Source organism: Chenopodium album, chromosome 3 (genome assembly GCF_948465745.1).
Source record: "Chenopodium album chromosome 3, dcCheAlbu1.1, whole genome shotgun sequence".
In the NCBI taxonomy this organism is placed as follows: Eukaryota; Viridiplantae; Streptophyta; class Magnoliopsida; order Caryophyllales; family Amaranthaceae; genus Chenopodium; species Chenopodium album.
This window is the reverse complement of record NC_137836.1, coordinates 23,315,669-23,333,196: the sequence shown is the minus strand read 5'-3', so window position 1 is coordinate 23,333,196 and position 17,528 is coordinate 23,315,669. Positions and strand designations below refer to the sequence as shown.

At 38.2% G+C, this 17,528-nt stretch overlaps 1 long non-coding RNA gene across 1 annotated transcript; it reads left to right on the top strand.

The window, feature by feature from the left end:
- Positions 1-12,113: 12,113 nt before the first annotated feature.
- On the top strand, positions 12,114-15,840 carry LOC145612640 (uncharacterized). Its single transcript, XR_014106671.1, has 4 exons — positions 12,114-12,363; positions 12,477-12,563; positions 14,516-14,557; positions 15,501-15,840. It is a non-coding gene; the product is annotated as an uncharacterized LOC145612640 (long non-coding RNA).
- The last annotated feature ends 1,688 nt before the right edge of the window (positions 15,841-17,528 follow it).

Sequence of the window (17,528 nt, the reverse complement as noted above, 5' to 3'; positions counted from 1 at the left end):
ATGACACTAGGAATCATAATAACAACCTAGATATGATTTCTATATCATAATATCAATAAAACAATTAAAGCACTTACTTGGATGTGTCGTATCTCTTTCTAATAACAAAATACACGCGTTAGTAACTTCAAGGAAAATATAAAACAATTAAATTAAATAATTGAAAGAGAGAAGCTAAAGAAAGTTTAGACTAGATTTGGGACCCAACCCTCAGAAATCAAACCTTTCACGTCTAAGGCGAAGGCAACTTCAAACTTGGCTAGGTGTGTCTAGATCTTGTTAATGCGGAATTTTGTTTGAGAATAACTAGTTTAGAAAAGAGAGAGAGAGTAATTAAGAATTTCTTGATGAGAGTTGGTGAGAAGAATTAGATGGGAAGAATCGAGAATTGATGATTGAAAACGGAGATTTTAGGAGGCTATTTATAGAGAAAATCAGCCTAATATGATAAAAAAGAATTGGAGTTTAAAAAAGAATAAAACACGACTGCAGCGCAAAACACGCGTCTGTCGCCAGACGCCAGGTCTGTCGCCAAGCAACATAGTTGTCGTATGGCGCTACAAACAATTTTCCATGCGTTTTCTTATTTTAATAAAATTTGAGCGTACGAGAGGGTAAAATTGTATTTTCCTTAAAAACACTTCTTCTATTCTAATTAAAAATCCTAAAAGTCAACTAAAGTCAATTTATCAATGTTAATCAAATTAGGAATGAAAAGAACCTTCTAGAAGATTCTAGAAGACTATAATCAATTCTAATCGCATTAGGATTGATAAGTCAATAATAGGCCCTCCTCTAGATCATTGGGCCGCATATAAAGATCAAACCAAACCTAGTTTAGTAATTTGGCCATAACTTCCTCATTATTCATCGGAATTGGGCTTATAATATATCGTTGGAAAGGTCTTTTCGAACTCGACCCAACTACACCATTTTTGGACCCTTTCCATGGACCAAACCAAACTGGTTTGACTTTTTTCTTAAAATAGGTTTTCAAAAACAGAGAGAAAGAGAAGAAATAAAACTAACTGCAACACTAAACTTTCCACACTTTCACTTCATTCGATTATGATTTGACGTGAAAGGTACTCATCACTGGGTTTGGTTTTGGTAGACACATATGGGTGTCTACAGATACTAACTTGATAGAAGAAAGAATAGAAAGCAACCTAAACATGATACTAGAAAACAATAAAAGCATCCTAACATGATACTAGGAATTAATATAATATAAACATGCTTTATTTATCAAAAGAATAATTAAAGTAATTACTTACTTCGATGCCTCGTATCTCTTTCTATCAAAACAATACACACGTTAGTAACTTCAAGGAAAATATTAAATCAAGCAATTAATTTAAAAAATTAAAATAGAAATTTGGGACCAAACCCTAAGAAATTGTCATCCTTTCACGTCTAGGGCGAAGGAAACTTCAAATTTGGCTAGGTGTGTCTAGAACTCGTGAATGAGGTATTGTATTTTGGGAAGGTTTAGAAAGAGGGAGAAGAATAAGCTATTGCTTGAGAGAATTAAGGATGACTATTGATGATTGTGAATGAATAAAAATATGGAAATACGACCCCTATTTATAAGAAAATAGTCTGGAAACGATAGAAAAGAATCAAAATTTGAACCGGAATAAAACTGACTCTTGTCGCCAGCGACAGAGCCCAGCGCAAAACGACAAGCATCACGCATGGCGACGACTTTGTCGTTTGGCGCTAATTAAAAGACAAAACACGCTTTTGTACGGAATCCTCTTCTCAACAAAATTAACCAATTAATCTCCGTATTAATTAATTTTAAATAAAATTTTATCATAATAAAACACTTGTTTTTTTTTTCAAAAAAAATCATTATTTTTCTAAAAAGAATAATCATCAATCCTAATGTTATTAGAACTCGAAATAACCTTTTGAACTATTTTAGAAGATTAGAGTTAATCCTAATAATTTTAGGAATAATAATTAATGGGCCCTCCACTAGATCATTGGGCCACAAAACCATCCATAAATTCTCCATTATTCATCGAAACTGGGCTTATAATATATTATTGGAAAGCTCTTTAAGAGCTTGACCCAACTATACTATTATTGGACCCTTGTAACGGACAAAGATGAATTGGAAGAGCTATTTTCATAAATAGAGAAGATTTTCAAAAACAGAAAGAGAGATTTTATTAAAAGGACCGCACCACAAGACTTTTCACACTTCCACCTATTCGATAATTAAGCAACGTGAAAATTATGCATCATTGAGTTTGGTTTTTGGGGAGACACATTTGGGTGTCTACAGAAGCCCCTACTTTGACTAAGTTTTAAGAAACGCATGTTTCGAAAACAAAAGTCAAAGTAGCGATAGGGACGGAGAATGATTCAAAACGTTTGACAATCCTAAACCATTCTTGTAACGCCGATACCTGCAAACTACCGTTAGTTAAACAGATAAAGAGTTAAGAAACGTGTATCTTGCACCGTTAAGCACACGTCTCTAGAGTAGCTGATTTCGTTGCTGCTTTTGTTGTGACAACCTCAACAATGCCTCGTGAATTCCATCGTCGAAGACCGTTGCTTATAACCATATTCAACTACTTATGACAATCCTCCACATCCTAGGGAAAAATCGTCGAAGGTGACTGCTTGTAGGAATCTTCAGGGTTTTGGCAGTACCTCGCCACTGTTGTGCCTCGTCGCTATTGATAATCTACTCTTTACCTGGGATATCGTCGAAGACCGCTACTTGTAGCTATCTTCAGTTTTATAGTGTTAATCTTCCGAGAAAAATTATCGAAGACCACCGCTTGTTGATCCTAGCATAAATGCTCATTGTGTTGATGAGTTGTTGCGTTTGCTTGCTGTGATTGCTTGTTGTGCCAGTACCTCGGCGCATTTTGTAAATTGGCCGGTATCTTGGTGCTTGTGCTAGATTGTGAACCATTACCTTGGTGCTTGTGATGAGCTAATGCTTAGGCGCTTTAAGCTAAGTGAGACGATCATTGTTAGGCCGATCACCTAGTCTGATTATAATCGAGCCGACAACTAATCATGTCAATATGCTTATATAGGCTAACTAGCGTACCAAGGAACCCAAACTGCTCCATTAGGTCTGCATAAATGATTATGGGGGCAACATGCCTTGTCGCTAAGCCAAAGCGCTCGGAAACTTGCTATTACCACGCGAAGACGCTGTCGTGATGCGACTGGAATCACTTGTTGGAACTCGTGTCGGCATTTCAAAATAAAAGCCCCTTTCTTCTCTATTTGCCGTGGCTGCTTCATTTTGTTTGGTTTTCGCTCGAAAGATCGAATCACTCATTCGCACTCGTTTCTTAACTTAATTTGCTTAAGTTTAATGCAAATTAAAGCTTTTGATCTTTAGTTTCCCGATCTATGTAGGTTTTCTCTAAACTCACCTTGGTTATACTGATTTTTGCATGCTATTGTTCAAAAATTTATGAATATTTTGAAGCTTATGTTGCTTAATTCGCCTTGTTTGTTGAATCTTATGCCATGAAATTGTTTGTTTATGCTTGTATATTGCCTTGGGAGTGTTTTAAGACTTGTTTGACTCAATTTGGTGAAGAAACGAACGTTTTGCCATTGTTGAGCCTTACGAGTTAATGAGAACAATGTGGCTCGTTCTTGATGTTCTTGCTAGCTATTCATGCTTAATTTGTCACATTTTTGTGGCATAGTATTGTAATAAATTTTTTGATTGCTTGAAAATGCTATTTTATGCTTGAATAAAAATCATGCTCTGTTTTTAGTACTACGTACTCTGTTTTTATTCAAACATAGTATCATGCGGCTAGGAAAACCTTAGACATTATAGAGCCTTTGATTTACTATTGTATTTCATAATTTAGCATGTACCGACGACGTGGGTCTGGTTCTTGTCTCGCGAGGCTCACCGGGAGGACGAGCCCGTTGACGCAGGCGATGGAGCTTCTACTAGCCTAGGGGAGTTCCCCGAGTGGGACGAGCGCACTCTTTACTTCGCGCCCGGGTTTCATATCTTGGAGTAGGTGCGGCTTGTGTCGACCGGTGACCGTGTTCGTTGCCATGGCTCAGGTAATGGGGCTATTGGTCAGCTGTACGACCTCCACTTTTGCGACAACAACGAGTTGCGCGAGCTATGGGAGTCTTGTGGTCCGACTCCTCTACTTCAGGCTACTCGGGCCATATAATCCTTCCTGTCGAGCCGCTCTTTTGTTCGAGCTGTGGTGGATTTCTTTTGGGACATCACTTTCCTTTGGGTAAGATGACCATCACTCCTCTTGAATTCTCTCCCATCACCGGTTTAGAGTTCTAGGAGGTTGTGGTTCCATTTGGCAACGACATTACTATTTTCTCTCTAGAGGTAGAACAGTTGATCGGCCCTTTAGCTGTTCGAGCTTGTGGCGAGGCTCGGTTGATGCAGATCAGCGCTGGGTGCATTCGCCAGACCATGATGATGGAGGCCTTTCAGGATGGTGTGACTACCCTAGAGCAGCGGGTGCGTATCTTTGCCTTGATTCTTTTGTCGGGGACCTTCTCCCCTGACAAGAGTAGCCATGTGCTGCTATACTATCTGCCTTCTCTTCATAACCTTTGTATGGTTGGATCATAAAACTGGGCCAGCTTGGCCTATGCGGACTTCTTGCTTGGATCACGACTCGCTTGTCGCCATCGCAGTTTTGACGGTGATGTCACACTTTCCAATTTATGGGGCTCGTAGAGGTATAACTTATTTATTTTAACTAAAGCTTGTTTTAGGTTTTGTGCTAGCATTTGCTGACACTTTACTGTCTTATAGGTCTGGTTCCACGAGTATTTCCTTACTTTTTCACTGGCAAGGCTTTCTCCTTGAGGGCTCCCCATTGCTGATAGTTGGAGAAGCCGTTATAACGACCAGACTGTTACTACTCGTGTTTGAGAGTTGATTCTCTCGGTATGTTTTCTTAACTTTTTGTGTTTTTATTACCCTTAGCAGGACTTGAGCTTATGGACGTTCGCTTTGTAGGAGCCTGAGGTTAAATTTCGATCGTGGGATTATTTCATCTTTCCTACATTGGACGTGTAATACATTACCCAGCGTCAGTATTTTTAGGGGACATACGACGTTGTGGTATACCTGGGTGAGAGAGTTGCGATTCAGCACTCTTCAGAGTCCCTTGTTGTTCCTTCTTGTGGCCTCCTCGTCATATTTTCGATTAGACGAGGCTGAGGGCTTGGGCGGCAGCGGGTTTGGATTGGCGAATCCATATCCATCCGAACCGTAGTTATGGAGATAGGCTTTTGTCGCGTTTGGTCCATCACCTCTATTGCTAGAGCCGACAGAGGTATATTTTGTATTTTACATTTGTTTATTTGAGCTGATAGCCCTCGAGCCAGTCCTAATTATTCAGGTTTAACTTGACAGGCTTCGATTAGAGATTTCATGCCTCCTTTTGGTCGTGTTGAGGTGATGATTCATCTGGCTCCTGAGCCATGGCGTTTCATAAAGGAGTCGATACCTCGACACCACACTTCAATGAGTCACTTTATTTGTTTTCTCATTAGTGTAAATGCCTTGATTACTTCTGACTTTGTGACTTGAAAGTTTTCTAGTGAGGTGCAGACGAGGATGGCGAGGGGCATGGACGCATTCCGCTACCATCTCGTGAGGTTGTGCCACCGAGCTATGTGTCTTCATGGCGATGACGGCATAGAACTATTTCTCTTGACTCCTCTTATTTATATATTTGTCGTTTTGTACATGACTTAGTTTGCTTTTTTTTGTTTCAGCCTATTCCTTCGACGCGTACTCGTACGAGGTTCGCGGCTAGGAGGGAGAGATCAAGGCTTGACTCGAGGCGTCGCCGAATCCTGTTCGGACCGTACTTCTAGACTAGAGGGTTCTGTCTCTTTGTCAGAGGGTGAATCAAAGGGGCCGACCGGTCAATGAGGAATGACGTCAGCTCCTTTAGTGGGTGGTGGGACATACGAGGTTGGCTCGTCGTCGCAGCATACACATAAATCTCAGCATTTGGGAGTGTAGCAGTAGGGTGAGCCTAGACGGATCGACCCTACTCTCACGATTCCGGCTCCTTCAGATCAGGCTGCAGGCGAGGAGCATACTCCACGGACTGTATAATTCTTTGATACTTTTAGAGTTCCTTTTCATTTGCGTCCTCCGCCGTCATAGATGTACCTATACTTAGATTTATTTTGACTTTTTAGGACTTTGCTCATTTTACTCATCACTTTGTACATATATATATGTTTACTATTGGCTTTGCATTTTTTATTTTTCATATTATTGTGCATGCAAGTGTGAAAAATTATGACTAATTTTTGTGCAAAAAATTTCCGTCATTTTTATTATCAATGGAGGGTATCCGACCTTCTCACCCAAACAAGAAAAAATGAAAATTAAAAATTGAGCTTAAACTTGATTAAACTGAAGATAATCAAAATATTACAAAAGTAGATGTCTACATTTAGCCCCCACTTTGATCGAGTCTAGGATAGACGAGGATCAAATTAGTCAAGGAAATATATCCGAGACTTTTCTACGAAGTTCTCAAAGAATAAGAGAATCTTTCAGAAATATTTAAGGATGTCAAAACAGTCCTTGAATCGCTAAATGCTTGAGATAAATAGCTATTAAGGCCAGAAAAGAGTATTTTCTAGTCTTAACGCGCTAAAGAATCTAGATTGGTCCTTTGTAATTTTAGAACGCTTTAAAAGTAAAAGTATTCTGGGTGATGTCATGTCATGATAAGAAATTGGTTTAAAAAGGAATAAAAGGGGACGATGTCCTCTCAACCACGTCATTGTTGGTCTAAAGTCCCTCGATATGTCATTTAAACTTTAGCCTATTATAATAAGGATGATAAAAGAGTGTTTCGGATTTTGCAACCTGAGTGTTTCGGCTTTCGCAGCCTGTGTGTTTCGGCTTTCGCAACCTGAATAAATTTCTCGACAATTCGCTTGAGATAAATAGCTATAAAGGCCAGAAAAGAGTATTTTCTAGTCATAACGCGCTAAAGAATCTAGATTAATCCTTTGCAATTGTAGAATACTTTTAAAGTAAAAGTATTATGTGTGATGTCACATCATGATAAGAAATCGGTTTAAAAAGGATTAAAAGGGGATGATGTCCTCTCAATCACGTCATTGTTGGTCTAAAGTCCCTCGATATGTCATTTAAACTTTAGCCTATTTTAACAAGGATGATAAAAGAGTGTTTTGGAATTTTCAGCCTGAGTGTTTCGGCTTTCGTAGCATGTGTGTTTCGGCTTTCGCTGCCTGAATAAAGTTCTCGACAATTCGCTTGTTAAAACGCAATACTTGGTGTGCACAGGATAGAGATACATGTCTCGGGACTGGAGGCATATATCCAAATCTATTGAGAGGGAAGAAAATTGGCAACTCTCTAAGCAGTTTTGTCCACAAGATAAGTATACGTGTCTCAGGACTGGGGGCACGTGCCTACATAGATGCGACATTACACATCGCTGTTTATACAGGGGGTGGACGACACCTTAACTATCCGGTAAGAAAGTAAGCTCACTAACTACCGTAATTGCTTCCAATCAATAAGTGTCTATTCTCGAATGGTTCGGCCGTGCCTGTCGACTCGTGATCTAACGCCTAAAGTTATGTAAATTAATTCTACCTTTTAGCTATGAGAGGTAGATCCCATGTAAGCTGGGAAGAGGTGAAAATTTTTGCAACACCTATGCCATACATTTTTACGGTGTATGATAACGCCTTACAATTTTACGCTGTATGATAACGCCTTCCTTTTTGTTGTGGACGTGAAATAGGAAGAAAAGACCTGACGTTTATAAAGTCATTATAGTAAAATGAAAAACCTGTCTATGGGAGCTTTTACGTAAAGCACCTCTACGGAACGTCTTAAGACACTCTTACAAAAAACATCCAAAACTTATGCTTAGGGAAGGCACAAAGCAGGATGATGCAAAAAACTATCAAAGAAGAAAACAAACTACAAAATCTAAAGCAATTAAAATAAATCTCGATAATTTGCACGCCATTATGTCTTACAACAAGCAAAAATTATTAAAAATTAATCAAACGGATTGAAATTCAAACAACGGTCTTTTAGCGACCAGTATCCACGCGCAACTCAGTGGATCGCGCTGGCCAGGCATGCGCATTTGCGCGCGACATTTAAATCAGTAAAAAAATCGCGGAGCGCGATTTTCATTTCACTTCTTCTCTTTCCTTCCTTTGCCATTTTTCGAGCCTTTCTCTCTCTAAAAAGCTTGGATTTTTTTTTTTTCGAAGCTAAAGGAAGTCGATCTTGTCTTCTATTCACATTTGCCATAATCCAATGTAAGATTTTTGCTAAAAATTGTTTGTTTTTGGCTTAATTGGGACGATTTTCGAATCGCAAAACCCCAAATTTTGAATTTGGGGGGTTTTTTTATTCGGTTCCTTTTTCTTGAAGTTGTTTGTTTCATTTTTTTATGCTATGTTTAAGGAGTATTTTGCAACAAATTTCATCAAAAATGGTTAAGTATTGAACCTTGTATAAGCATTTCTTCGTTCAAGTATGTTCTTGCATTTTTTCTTGGATTTTAGTTCGATTTATGCTGTTATGCTTGCTCATGTTGGTTATACTTGTTGATTATGAAGTAAATTATCGAAGTAGAACTAGTATTACTTTCATCAACCATGTTTTTGAAAATTTCAATCCAGAAAATGGTGCGAAGTATACTCTTAGCTTGTTTTTGCCATGTTTGAACCTCAAAATTTATTGGTAGACAGTAATTATGTTTGTGTTATTATTATTCGCCTAAAAGTAGTTGATTCTTTGAAATTTAGGACTATAATCTCTTTAATGCTTTGGTTGAAACTGGTATAGGATGGCTTATGTGGGTGTTAAAAGCCCCCGTTTGCTGAGTTTAACTGCAGGTATTGTAGCCCCCAAGTATTGGTGACATTCAATTTTTGTGTTCTGTCCTTTTGTTAGCCGTTATGCTGCCAAAATGGATTTAGAACATGTATATTTAGCTTAGTTCCAGTTTTTAGGAAATAAACTAATAGGGAACTTCGTCTGTTTATAGCATGGACACCCCTCCGTTTGTCGATGCCAAGGAGAACTTGGGAGTTCTTGTTCTTCACGAGGCAGTTCGCCCTCAAAAGAGGGTGACACGTCCTCGTGAGGAGGTTTGGGTGCGACGCGTCGCAGCAGATCGACGTCTCCAAGAGGATGTGGTCTGGGAGGCCCGTCCAAACTGGGACCCTCGGGTCCTTATGTGGGACCCAGACCATCACGTCTCGATTAGGAGTTGGCGTGGCATAGTGAGTTTTTTTGCGTCTCCGTTTTTTGCTTCTCTTTCCTTTTTTTTTCTTAAAATAAGCTTTAACCGTATTATTTTTCATATGTTTGTTTTAGAGCGAGCCTAGCATGCATTTGTACGGATTGGGTGACTTGAGGGGCCGTTTTGAGAGTTTACCTGACGTGGTAAAGGAAGTAGTGGAGCTTTCGGGGATCAGCCCCCAGCTGGCGGCTCTTCGGGATTAATCGACTCAGCATGCGTCGTCAGCTTTCCTTCTTGGGTTACAGGTGTTTTGGTGTGATTCCACCAACACTTTCCATTTCCCATGGGGTGAGATGACGGTTACCCCTTACAACTTCTTTATGATTACGGGTTTTCCTTTTGGAGGCGAGCCTGTAGTTATGAAATTCGTTAAGGGGTTAGACGAGAGACTACGTGACCTTATGGGGGACCGCCTTGCAGCAGCCCTCCACTTGTATGCGCAATTTTATTTGTACTCGGTTCTTGCCGATGAGTTGTCAGCTGATGAGGTTGATCGGCAGTGTACACCTGAGCAGCTGGCTCGGATATACATTGCTCACGTTCTTTTGGTCACCATCTTGAGTGACTGGGGAGAGCATTTCGCTATTGGGTTACTAATTTGCCTTAGTGATTTGGGGCAAGTAGTTAACAAGAGTTGGGCTGAGGTGTTGTATGCCCGTATGCTTACAACTATATGCAAGGCGACCCAGGTGATGGATTCTGCGCGCGGCTACAGAGGTGCCTCGGATCTCTATTTCGTGGCATGGTCATATCCTCGAGGTGCGTGTTCATTTTTAACTTTTGTTATCTTTTTAATCACCATTTTCGCCTTTTGATCTCATTTTCTTTCTTATTTCTTGGGGGTACTCGTACATGCCTTTCTTAGCCCCTAGGATGCTTGGGGAGGCTTGCTTTCTTATCGGCCATTGTCTGGTCACGATTAAGAAGAAGCAAGTGACTTCAGCCAGCGACTTTCTCTAGAGGATTCTGTCGGCGACTCGTGCGTCGGCGAGTATCTTAACAACACATGTATATATTTTTTGTTATTATTATTTTTTGATGATTTTTCACGTGGTCGTGTAGATCGATCTCCGCCCTTGGAGTTTGATCGTCGAAGTCCTTGAGGCTGTTCGATCTGGCATGGTTTGTTGCAATTTCTAGGCCCTTTATCAGGGACTTTTGGTGCTCTAGAGGACAAACGCTTGGTTTTTAGGTTAACGTGTTCTCTGGCCGGCTTCGTCCGAGGAGCCTTTATTTCATGCGGACCCTCCAGTCCGGGATGCTGCGTCTAGACCTGTTGTCTACCGAGGATCGAGCTTAGGCGATCCTTGGTTACCCAGCGGAGCAGCTGGTGCTACGGGATGCATCTTACCTGACATTCGTTGTATCTAGGCTGAATCATTTTCTAGTTTTTGTTTCGGTTAGTATCTTTACTCACTATTTTTTTTTTTTTTTTTATTGCAACTTTGACTCTTTTATTGTATTTTCAGCGAGTCGAGCTAGGCGGTTGGGTACAACATACGGCGGAGATCGTAGAAAGTCAGCAACTCTCTCAGCAGTTTTGTCCACAAGATGAGTACACGTGTCTTAGTACTGGGGGCACGTGACTACATAGGCGCGACATCGTCTCGCCGCTTCTTTATAAAGGGGATGATTCGACACCCTAACTATCCGGTAAGTTAGTAAGCGCACTAACTACCGTATTTGCTCCCATTCAAGAAGTGCCTGTTCCTGATGGTTCGACGCGCGTGTCGACTCGTGAGCTAACGCCTACAGTAATTATCTACCTTTTAGTTTCGAGCGGTAGATCTCGCAAAGCTTGGGCTGAAGTAAAATTTTACGCAACACCTACGCCGTAAAATTTTGCACCGTACGATACGCCATTTTCATTTTTACGCTGCATGAAAACGCCTTCCTTTTTGCTTCGGACATGAAAAAAAAAAAGAAAACTCGGACATTTGTAACGTTAATACAGTAAAATGACAAACCTGTCTATGGGTGCTTTTACGTAAAGCACAACCACAGAACGTCTCAAGGCACTCTTACGAAAAACGTTCAAAACTTATGCTTCGGGAAGGCACAAAGCACGGTGTGCATGCAATATGATGCAAAAAACTAACAAAGATAGAAATAAACTATAGAATGCAAAGCAATTTAAAAGATTTTGACAATTTGCGCGCCATTACGTCTAATGACGAGCAAAAACCGTTGAAAAATGATCAAACGGATCAAAATTCTGATACCGGTCGCGCAACTCAGTATGTCGCGCTGGCCAGGCGCGCGCATCGTTCTGAGTTGCGCTGTTATGTCACGTGCAACTGATTCAGTTGCGCGCAACATTTAATTGAGCAAAAAGAAATCGCTGAACTCGATTTTCATTTCGCATTCTCTCGCCTCCCTTTTTCGCCATTTTCAAACTTTTCTATCTCTAGAAAGCTTGTTTTCTTGCGGTTTTCGAAGCTAAGGGAAGTAGATCTCGCTCTTAATTCATATTTTCCATAATTTGTTCATTCACTACTGAAAAAATTGTCATTTGTAACACCCTATTTGTAACGGGCTTGATAAATTTCGTTACAAAAATGTAATTGTAACAGGCAAAATATATAAACGTTACGGAAAAAGTCATTTGTAACGGGCAAATAATTGTTCGATACGAATAGTTAATAATCGTAACGGGCATATAAATGCACGTTACGAATAATTAATATTTGTAACGGACAAATATTAATTCTGTTACGTGGTTACACCGTTTGCCAGTCAAGTGCTAGGGTTTTATTCTCCTAAATCTCTTTCTCAGCTGCTTTTGTACCTCAACGCTCTCCTCTCTCTTTCATCCTTTCTCTTATCTTCTTTCTCAATATCTCTCTCTCTCCTCCTTCCTTATCTTCTTTCCCTTCTTCCTCTAGTCATGTTCACGGCGCATCGGTCGGTCCTAGCAACGGCGGCAGTGGCGGGCTGAATCGCCGCTCTAAGTTTTTGTAGCCGAATCGCTGCACTCAGGTGTACTATTCTGGGAAGAAGATGATGCAGCGGCGGATCTGGTGTTTTCCTCAACGAAGTTTTCTTGGTAATTTCCCCCTTTTTTTGGATTTTTGATTAGATTAGATTTTTTATTTTAATTTTTTGTGTTTTTGAGATTTTTTTTATTTATTATTTTTTTTATTGTTTGGAGTTGATTAGGTGAGAAGGGAAGTTGAATATGAGCTTTCTACTTGTATTCGGAAGCTTCTAAAATTTCATCTCACTCCTACTGCTTGTATTCTGCAGGTTTGTGTGTTTTCTTTAATTTTTTTTTTTGTTTTTGTGTTGTTTTTTAGGGTTTAGGTGCACGATTTTGAAGAGATATGTCCGAATTGATTTCGATCTAAAAGATAAAATTTTATTTGTATTTGTTATTTTGAATTTATTATCTGATTTTTCTCCTATATACACTGAGATGTTAATGGAAGATTGATGATACATAATTGGGCAATAGTTAATTTTATTTAATTTAATGGGATGTGAGGGGAGGTTTCAAGGTCAGTACTGTTCCATCTTAATATGTACCCGCTTCATTTTAGTTGTATTTGAAGTATGTTTATAAGAATTTTGGAGTTAAAGTTGCTTAGAGTCTTCCTCTTAATTTAATCTTGTTTTTAAAAAGTGATAAAATAAAGAGAACCACCTAATATTTTTTTCCCTTCTTTGTTTAATGGAAACTCAATGCTGCTTGTTTCTTTAGACTATGTGCATGAAATTTTTTTTTCCACTATCAGTTGGATACTATGTAAAAAGGAGTTAAGGAATCATTTTTCTTAACCTGAAAATCATGTGTAAAAGGAGTTAAGATATAGATGAAAGGAGTTAAGATACAAAGATGAAAGGAATCATACTTCATATCTTTTATTGAAAGTGCATTTATCTCTTTCCGTTATTTTAACCTTTCAACTGATATTTCACCTATAGAGAGGGAATGATATCTCAGTATACATGACTTTATTGTGGTTTTAATGCTTGATTCTGATTACAATTACAAGAATTGTATGTACTTGATTATGAAAGTGTTAGTTGTACAATATAAGGCAATGTTGATCTTACTGCATATAGGACCTTGTTTAAAGTGTGGCCCTCTAATTTTGATCATACTCTGATTAAAGAGAAATTGAAGCGCAAAAGGGTGTTTCTGGAGCAAGGGGGTGCCCAGTGCCTTGTGATGCCTTGTCATTTGTTGCATTCATGACCCCATTTAAAATTAAACTTGAACTTGAAGTTTGTTCGCTATTTTGTTGATTAAACTTGAAGTTTGTTCGCTATTTTGTTGATTAAACTTGAAGTTTAAACCTATCAATATGGCATTTTTTATGACCCCATTTAAAATTACATTTTACATGTTGATCTACTCAAATCAACCTGTGTCCTGGGGTTTGTGCAGCACACTCTCTGTATGTGTTTCAGTGCCTAACTTGCCTGATTTGTTTATACATCGGATCATGTTCATGTCAAAAAGTTTCATTAGTTTATTTGTTCCGATTGTATAGTGCTTACACACATCAGATTATGAGGTATTGATGACTTATGGATTTCAAATTGTGTGGTTTGAGTAAAAACCTTGTTCTTGATCTAAACTGCTCTATTGTTAAAACATTGAGCATGGTGTGTGTGTGTGACTGTGTGTGTCTCATTTGTTGATAATCTTATTGATTTAATATGGCTTTGCTGGATTGTGTGTGTGTGTAACTTTAGTAGAACATTATGCACTTATTGTTACTTTATCATCACTTCCAATGGCCTTCCCACTAGCACATTAATATCTTTCTTTTTTAGCGAATGTTGTATAGTTTTAAATGCTTACTGGTGTTCTTTCAACACCTGCATAGAGCTTACAAGTTCTTGACTTGCGAAGACCAGAGAACCTAAGCTAGTGGCGTGCTATGAGGTTCAATCGTTGTGCATGAATATGGACACAAATGGCCTCATATCTTACCTGATTAAACTACACTGCAAGGAAATATATAATATGCGTGATGAGATTTCTGATTCTCTTCAATTGTCACCAGATCCAGCAAAGCTTGTTTTTAATGTTATTCAAAGTTTTTATGAGTTGGTTGAGTCAGAAAGTACGCTTAGTAATGTCTGGTCTTAATTGTTTTAATTTCAGCTTCGTAATGTCTGCATTGTGTTTTTTTTTGGGATTGTTGACCTAATCTGAAACGGGTTTGTTTGTTTTGATGTTGTGCCAGCTGGGGAGGAATCTCAGGTGCTTGTTGGAATCAAATATGATGGTATTTTTCAAACTTTTGTACTTTCCTCTTTTTCTACGCCTTTGGGTTGTTGGAGTTTGATTTACCTAGATTTGCTAAGTTGAAGCTAATTTTGATGTTTTGGGTGGAAGGGATTGAATGTTTTTCTGGGGTTTTAGCTAGTATTGTTAATTTAATCTGTGTAAAAGGAATTAATTCTTTGAGGTTTATTTGTTTACTCATGATTGATTGTTATTTGTTTTGGGGTGTATGTCAGCTACATATTTTATTATATCTCAATTTGTCGCTGTGTTTTCATGGCGTGTCTTGAAATATTTTGATGAATAATGTGGAAGACTGAACAAATAGTAGAACCATCCTCCTCCCGATGCGTTAATTTGTTCTTTTTCTTGTTATTACTCGACCCTCTGTTTTATTCAACCCTAAAGAGGCTGCTGACCTTGATATTGATACCATCCTTAGCCTTGCTCTTTCTGGTAATTGTTTATGTTCTTCATATTGGTTTGCACCTTTAATTGATTTTTGAGTTATAAAAGGCATTTTTTTGTTCTGGGTTTTCTTCAAATTTGTGTTTTTTGCCTTTAAAAGTTGGGTATTTGAATTGGCTACTCATTGTTTATTGTTGTGTGTATTGGGTGTTCGTAGGAGTAGAAATTGTTATGTGTAATGGTTGAATCTTAGAGAATCTTCGGAGTGGGACTTATATAGGATTATATTTGAAGCAGGAATTGAGGAATTTAGCATTTTATTCATAAAAATGGAGCTGATAATAATGAGCTAAATTCAGTTTATTACGGTGTACTGCTTGTGTTTGAGTATTGAAATTTTAAAAGATTGAAAATGAATTATAATTGTGTGATTATTCTCTTATGGATTAGTGAATTGTATGAATTTTCTTTTTGGGGGACGACGTCGATTATTCGGTGATTCCTGGTTAAACAAAATTTTCTTTTTTAAATTTAAGGTACTTGAAGTATTTTTGACAAAGAAATACTTTAAGAAGCACAATGTTAGGGATTGGCTTCGTGTCATTGCTTCTAACAAGGACCGTAATGTGTACGAGTAAAGGTACTTCAATATTGATGATGAATGAGGCTGAAGAAGAAGATTAGATTTAGAGGATCATCATTTAACTCTTATACAATTGAGATTTTCTTTAGTGGTTCTTTTAAGTTTTAGTTATTAGGTGATTGTATATTTGTCTTCAAAAAAAAAAAGTTGATTGTATATTAATTATATACTATATTTGTATAAAATATAAATATCTCTCATTAAAAGATAAAACAGTGCAAAGCAATCCAACATTTGCTGGATTTTTTTTTTAATTAGATCATACACTATTTGTAACGGGCAGATTTTAAATAGGCCCGTTACAAATAAGTAGGTATTCGTAACGGGAAAAACATGTTCCGTTACAAATAACTGTTAATCGTAACGGACATTTGGGTGCCCGTTACAAATAACCCCGTTATTCGTAACGGATATTTGGGTGCCTGTTACAAATAACCCCGTTATTCATAACAGGCATTTCAAATGTCCGTTACAAAAAACCCCATTATTCGTAACGGGCACTTGTTTGCCCGTTACGAATAACTACTTATTTGTAACAGGCAAGTGCCCGTTACAAATAACTCTTGCTATCCGTAACGGCCGCATACGTAATGGTCGTTGCCCGTTACGGATGGGCTGTTTTTGCCCGTTACACATAAGCTTTTTTCCACTAGTGATTCTTGGCTGAATTTGGGCGATTTTCAAACCGTTAAACCCCAAATTTTGAATTTGGGGGTTTTTTATTTGACTTGTTTTCATGAATTTGTTTGTTGGTCATTGTGACATGTTTAAGCAATATATTGCAACAAATTTCATGTGAAGTGATAAAGTATTGATCCTGTATGAGCATATCAAGCATATATGTGTTTTTTTTGTTCTAATTTTGACTTTGTGCTTGAACTTTATTTCTCTTTTGTTTTTCTCACATAGACAATACTTTTTAATTTTAATGTAAATTGAAGTGTTTAGAACAACAATTATGCATTAAAATTAAAAATGAAAATTTTAAACTTTAATAATAGCATGAATTTGTTCTTGCGACTCATGTTTATTTTTTCAAGCGTAAGTTTCAAAATTGGTTTTATCAATGATAAAAAAAACCAACGGTTATTATTATTCACTTATAAAACTGTGATCTCAAGATTTGCACAAAACTAGTTAGTTTAGGGAACTCTTGAAGACATCATCGAACTAGAGTAGTTTGACTATACTTCGGGCTTTTGAGCCCCCATTTTATGTTATCGAATATTGAAGCCCCCAATGTTTTGCGTCTTCGAGCTTTGTCCGTTTCCGACGTAGGTGAAATCTTCTCTAAAAATCTAGTCCATCTATATGATTCATGGTTTCATTTATCAAGTCCCTTTCAATTATTGTTCCCACAGTATAGACCTTTTGAAATGTGTCTAAACCAAGGTATTGTAAATGGCACTTGTATGGTGAAGACATATTGTTTATGAACTTTGGGACGAGTTCATGATCCGGAGGTCTTTGTGGAATAAGAGCCACCTTTGATCGCCACTTGGAAAAGAAGTCAATGAAGCCCTTTTCTTCCCCTTGATTAAGCAATTCGAGATCGCGCAAGGTAGTTGTGAGCTCGATGTAATCTCCATATTGGGTTAAAAACGCTTTTACAATGTCACTCCAAGTGGAAGTTTGTTTTGCATCGAGGTTATAAAACATGATCTAGCAGTTGGGTCCAATGAAAGAGTAAAAGTACATGCATATAGGCTTGGCTCAACCCCTTTCAATGCCATAATTCCAATAAAGATCATTAAGTGAGTTTTATGATTGTCTTTAACCTTAAAGGTTGGCAAATCCATAGTCAAGAATTTTTCAGGGAGAGTCTTGCCACTAGGTTGTGGTGCAAGCTCATAATTGAAGTATTTATTCCCTGAGTTAGCTCGAAGGACAAGTTTCTCCAAGGCCTCTACATTTCAGCTCT